Genomic DNA, 6,550 nt, shown 5'->3' with positions numbered 1-6,550 from the left:
TTACAGCCCCAGCAATCGGGACTGAGTTTCAAATCCCACACCGTCAGTAAGGAGTTTGTATGTTCCCCCTGCGTCTGCATGGATTTCCCTGGAGACTTCGGTTTCCTCCCACCTTTCAAAAGGTACAGGGGATATAGGTTAATTGGGTGGCACGGACTCATGGGCCAAAATGGCTTGTTACCATGCTATATATCTAAATCTAAATGAAGTGACTATTTCAGAACCAATCGTGAATATTATTCGTAGCTGGAGTGCGACCCATGTCACAGAAAAAGGAAGGTTTTCCTCCTTGTATTTACCTATTCCCATTGCATGCTGGACATGGTGGTTGAAATCCATTATGTGATTTGTCAAGCTGTGGATCAATCTGCCCATTTGCTGGTAATATCAGAATTTATTAAACTTCCCTAAAATCTAGCATCCGGTGATTTGGCCAGAGTAAGATCTAATGTGCAGAAGTTGAATGAAATGAGACTGCATTTTAAGTCCAAAATGTGATGCTGTAGAGAGATAAACAGGGAATTTGTTTTGCATACTTTGGATAATCAATATCTCTCTGGAGAGGAAAAATAAGTTGGAAGTAAAAACTGATGGCTCAGCCCAGCATTGGTTTCTCACCTCAGATCACATCCAGGGTTTTGTGAATCAGAATTGAGCGGGTTTGAGCCCTGCAACTGCCGCTGGTGCGGACTCAGGAGAGCGGAGACACATTGCTGCAACAAGGGTTCAAATGTCCAGTCCTAATGCTCCAGACAGCCTTTAAACCACCAGTTGAAGGGGCGAAAGAAGTTTTATTTTAAAATCCTGCAAGATGGCAGTGCCTGTCCTCGGCAGTGGCAATAAGGGGTTGCAGACTCCAGGGAGCCGCGGACTGGTGCAGGGCACTAGAAAATAGGAAGAACACTTTCCCCATTGAGAAGGAGAAGCAGAGGAGATGACCTACAGGATGATGACCACGGCAGCTGACCAGCGAGGTGTTCATTTGCTGAGGGACCCACACAAGCTGCACTCATCTTGCGGTGAGGGGACCTGCATGGGCTATGGGCTGCTGGAGACTGCCTCACTGGAACCAGGTATCAGAGGCGGGATTTGAGAGAATCCTAAAGGCAAGAAGGACTTCTGAAGGGCTGTGGATGCTGAAGGCTTCCTGATCGTGTCGGAGGTTTGGATCTAAAGTTTGGGATGTCGATGGATAGAACAGGAGCGCTGCAGGTGAATCCACAGACACTCAGTGACTCTGAAGGGAATCTCTTCTGCTTTTCCTTGTACTAAGGGGTGCTGGGCAACACTAATGGTGACTCTTTGCCTGGCTTACGGCAGGCAGGCAATTTTATGTAATATTTCATGTTCTGTACTATTACATGACAATAACGGAATCTTGAATCTAGGATTGTTTCTGTCAGAAGAATCTAGACAATTGAAGCAAATGTATATTTGAATGTCCTTCAAATTAATTATGTCTGTTTTCAATTTGAAGCTAATGCATCGAGTATAAAACAAGATTTTTATTTTCTAGTGAATATTACATTAATATTAAAGATCAAATACAAAAGAAAAAGGTATTATTGAATGGGCAGCCAGAATGACACACACTGAACAATAATGAATTTGTGCTCTGTTCAAAGCCAGATGCTGGGAACATTTTGATTGTTGTAGGAGCTAAATCTTTCCACTGAGCTGTCCAAAATTTTAATTAGTTTCAGATGTTATACAAATTCAAAAGCCTTTAACCTTCTATATGAAATTACCAGGCTACCTTTAACCCTCTGTATGAAGTTACCAGGTTGCCTTTAACCCCGTGTATGAAGTTATCAGGTTGTATTTAACCCCATGTATGAAGTTACCAGGTTGCATTTAACCCCGTGTATGAAGTTACTAGGCTGCCTTTAACCCCGTATATGAAGTTACCAGGCTGTATTGAGTGCAGAACAACCAAGCTCTCTAAATTGGCCAATCTGAGGGGTCTTGAAGTGGAGAAGGGGATTAGGAGACTGGTGATGTAGGATGGGGCTAGTCCATTAATGGGTTTGTAAACAAACTGGAGAACTTTAAAATCTATTCTGAGCCATACTGGAGTAAAAACACAAAATGCTGGAGAAACTCAGCAGGTCAAACAATGTCCTTTATGTAGCAAAGGTACATTAACAACATTTTGGGCCCGAACCTTTCATCAAGGTATGAGAGAATGTCAGCAGGCGTCCAAACAAAAGAATGGGGAGGGTGGAATGTAAATCTGTCTTCATCTGTACTCTGTAATTGCTGACAGATTCTTCTTAAGCACAATTTTAAAATATTAATCAGTGAGGTAGGATTGATTCTATTTAATTTTTTTTACACCAATAGCCTCTTTCAGTCTGGTAGGATCAACTAGATGGAGGCCCAAGTGTAGATTAGTTTAGTGGCTTGGCATAGCTCCAGGTCATCCTGACCTCCAGTGCCATGGGGGTTTCCTGTGGGTGGGGTAGTTTCCTCCTTTATCCCTGAGATGTGGCATTTGGTTAATTCGGTGTTTTAAAATTACTGAGGCAGTGAGGCCAAAAGGAGAATCAGCGAGGAGTTATTAGACATGTCTGAGAGGATTCCTTGCAAGAAAACAATGGGGTTGGTGTGAGTGGGTGTGAGCTCAATGGGCTGGATAGCCATTTTAACATCAGATGATTAGTGCAATGACAAGTGGTAACCACTGCTCACACTCTATGCTCATATTTTGCCTTACTGAATTTCTAAAATATCACTTTTTCCTCTGATGCTTTTGAGGCAAACAGCATTATATTGGTATTAGCCATGTATAATCATGGGGTACAATTATGGCCTTGTTTTCATTTACAATGTGAGGCATCTGAGCTTTATAGTCAAAAAGGGTTGAAGACCTGAGAGTTCATAACTTTCTGATTAAATCCTCAACCATAATCAAAAAGAAAGAATTATAAATATTTCATTTCCTAAAATCCTGACTTGGGAAAATTGAACTATTTATCATCCCAATCATTAAATGGCCATCAAATAAAAATTACTTTCAAGTCTTGATAGATAAAAGCAGTGGTTCAGAACATATATATAGGATGATAAAGCAGTGATCATTTTGACATTGACAATAATTACAGCAAAAGCAAAAGTGGCCAATTAGTAATAACTTGCTCTTAACAGGAACGTGCACAAATTTGAATTATAATATCAGTTACATTAAGTCTGTTGATATATACCAGGGGTCCCCAAACTTTTTAGACTATCGAGCCCTCCCGGACCCCAAGGCATAGAATCCCAAGGCTGGATGGGTGGGTGGTGATGCTGGATGGGCTTGGGTGGTGGCGGCGCTGGACGGGGGAAGGGGTGGCGGCAGCATTAGACACATACCTCTTTCTTCTTTGCTCCATCAGTTCTTCACTCTCTACTTATTAAGAGCCCAAAGCCAAACACAATATGGCTGTCACTAAGCCCAACTCTCATGGAACCGTTTACAGCGCGTAAACAGGCCATGTTGGCCCTTCGAGTCTGCGCCGGTTCACTTGAACAACTCCACTAGCTCCTCCACCCATAACCCTCCAACCCCCTCACCTCCATGTACACATCCAACCTTCTCTTAAATGACAGAAGGGACCCTGCCGCAACTATCTCCTCTGGAAGATCATTCCATTCTGCCACCACTCTGAGTGAAGAAGCATCCTCTAACATTTCTCCTAAAGTTTTGCCCCCTTACTCTTAACATGCCTTCTTGTTCCAAGCTCCCCTGCCCTCAGGGGAAAGAGTCTATTTATGTCTAATCTCTCTATTCCCTTCATAATTTTAAACACTTCTATCAAGTCCCCTCTCAGCCGTCTGCATCCCAATGAATAAAGTCCCAGGGTCTATCTAGTAGCCAAGCTCTACACTGATGTGCACACCTTTGCCCATAACCTCTTCCTCAGTCTCTCATTTTCCCTATACATCTCCCTTTCAAACTCCACTTCTGCTAAACCCATCCCTCTCTCAGCCCAGTCCGATTAATCCCCTTCCTCCTCCTTTCTTTCCCTTCACCACTCCAACCCTCCACCTCCCTTCTGGACTTCCACTCCCTTCATCCTCCACTCCCCACCACCCATCCATCTCCACGCTGCTCTCTTTTGGGACAAAAAATGTTCCACAGTCACCTCTTCTGATTGCAGGAGCCAGGTCACCCAGGGCTTGCTGCAGAGCACAGGAATTCCAGATGCCAATCAAATTTTGCCTGGAGTCAGCGACTGGTTGGTAGACACTAATAGTTAAGGTACAAGTGTCATGGTCAGGCAAGGTGTAACACAGAATGAATTCATCCACCATCCTCTGGCTAAAACCATCAACCATCAGAAAGGTGAAAAAAACACAATGCTGAAGGAACTCAGTAGGTGAACTTTATGTAGCAAATATAAAGATACATAACCAACGTTTTTCATCAAGGTATGAAAAATATTGGCAGGTACCCAAACAAAATGGTAGGGGGTTGGGGCAGGGGGAGGAGCATGCTCCCAAAGGTAATAGGTGATTAAGGGAGGGAGGGCACAACAGCAAGAAAGTAGATTCTGAGAATCTACTATTATTTAAGAATATTTATTTTTATACATGCACTGCACTTAAATCACGTAAATACATGTGCCTTTTCCACCTCAAGGAAAATAAATCATTCCTTTTCAGATTCTCATTTCAAGGCAACATTCCCAGTGAATCTCCTCTGCAACCTCTCCAATAAAATCACATAATGGCTAATGAAATGGCAACCAAGAATTGTGCAGTTCTCCAGCTGTGATCTAACCAAAGATTTAGATAGAAGGTTGTATCTTTTGCTTTACACTTGACAACCCAGCTAATGAAAGCAAGTATTCCCAATGCCTTCACCACTATCGTACCTAACTGAAGTGTGTTGATGTGATGCAATCCAATTAAACCAGAAGTTTTATCCTCTAAGACAGTAGTTTTCAACCTTTTTTCCCTCTCACATATCATCGTAAGTAATCTCTTACTAACCACATAGCACATAAGATGCCATAGGTCCTCTATGGTTAATAAGAGATTACTTATGGTGATAATGAGTGGAAAGAAAAAGGTTGAGAACCAGTGCTGTAAGATGATTGTTTATGCATCTTTATCTTGCTAAAAAAAACGCTGTTTGACCTGCTGAGTTTCTCTTGCATTGTGTTTTACTTCAATCATGGCAACTCCAGACATTAAAGTTTATTTTTGTCTATGATAAATGTAAATCAATTGACTTGTAGTCCTGCGACTATCTATACCACCACCTGATAAATAAAGAGTCAGAAATACCAAATCATTTTATTTCTGTATCTTACCTCAAATTCCTTCAAAGCCAAAAGCTACCATTTCCCAATTTCTCTTTTACCAACTTTTATCGATGCCCCACAGAAAGTATCTTGTCTGGATGCATCAGAGCTTAATATGGGAACGGCTCTGCCCAAGACTGCAGGAAATTGCAGAAGTGAACACAGCTCAGGCCGTCACACAAACTAACCTCCCGTCTATCAACAGTCCGCCCTTTTTGCTGGTTCTTGGAAGCAGCCAATATGTTAAAAGGCACAACCCAGCCCTGTCACATTCACTTCTTGTTCCTCCTGATGGGAGAGCATGAAAGTGCATACCACTAGATTCAAGGACAGTTTATTTCCCAGTGTTATCAGGTAGTGAATGGACCTCTCATCTGCTTTTAAACTAACATTTTCACCAATAGCGTACTCTTGGAGGGAAATTGAAAACTTGGCTAAACAACCTCTCAATGTCACCAAAACTAAGGAGTCGATTGTAACTTTAGGATGGGAAAACCAGAGAAAAACAGTGAGGGTGAGCAAATTTAAATCATCACGAACTTGGAGGATCTTTCCAGGACCAAACATGCCAATGTCGTTGTGAAGAAAGCATCTCCACGCCTCTACTTCCTCAGGAGTTTGCGGAGGTTCAGGTTGATAATGGGAAACATCTACTGATGGGGGATGCAGATGCATTACAGTCTGTTACAGGGGCACCAATACTTCTGAGCAGAAAGCCCTGCAATAGGTAGTGTACACAGCCCAGTACATCACAGGCAAATCTCTCCGCACCATTGAGAAAATCTACATGGAACACTGCCATCAGAGAGCAGGAGCAATCATCAAAGATCTACACCACCCAGAACATACTGTGTTCTTGCTGTGCCATCGTGATTCGCACCACCAGGTTCAGGAACAGTTGGTACCCCTCCACCATCAGACTTAAAGAACAGACTCAATCAGAGACTAATTAAGGACTTACTTCACACTGAATATAGAAGTACTGAACATTCTTTTCTCTATTTGTAGTTTGTTAACATTTCTTTCTTTGTTTACATTTATCTCTTTTCTATATATATCTTTTTCTTCAATACAGTTTGCACCACTGACCTGTAGAAATTCTGCCTGGCCTGCAGGACAAAGAATCCAAGGGCTGTACGTGATGTCATCTATGTACTCTGACAATAAAGCTGAACTTTGAATTTTTATTTTATTTTGCACGAACCTTATTCCCTTTGTGTTCTATCATGAGGGATTCCTCTGAATGTACACTTTTTTCC

The sequence above is a fragment of the Narcine bancroftii genome, chromosome 1 (assembly GCF_036971445.1).
Source record: "Narcine bancroftii isolate sNarBan1 chromosome 1, sNarBan1.hap1, whole genome shotgun sequence".
Classification (NCBI taxonomy): domain Eukaryota; kingdom Metazoa; phylum Chordata; class Chondrichthyes; order Torpediniformes; family Narcinidae; genus Narcine; species Narcine bancroftii.
This window is presented reverse-complemented; position numbering follows the sequence as displayed.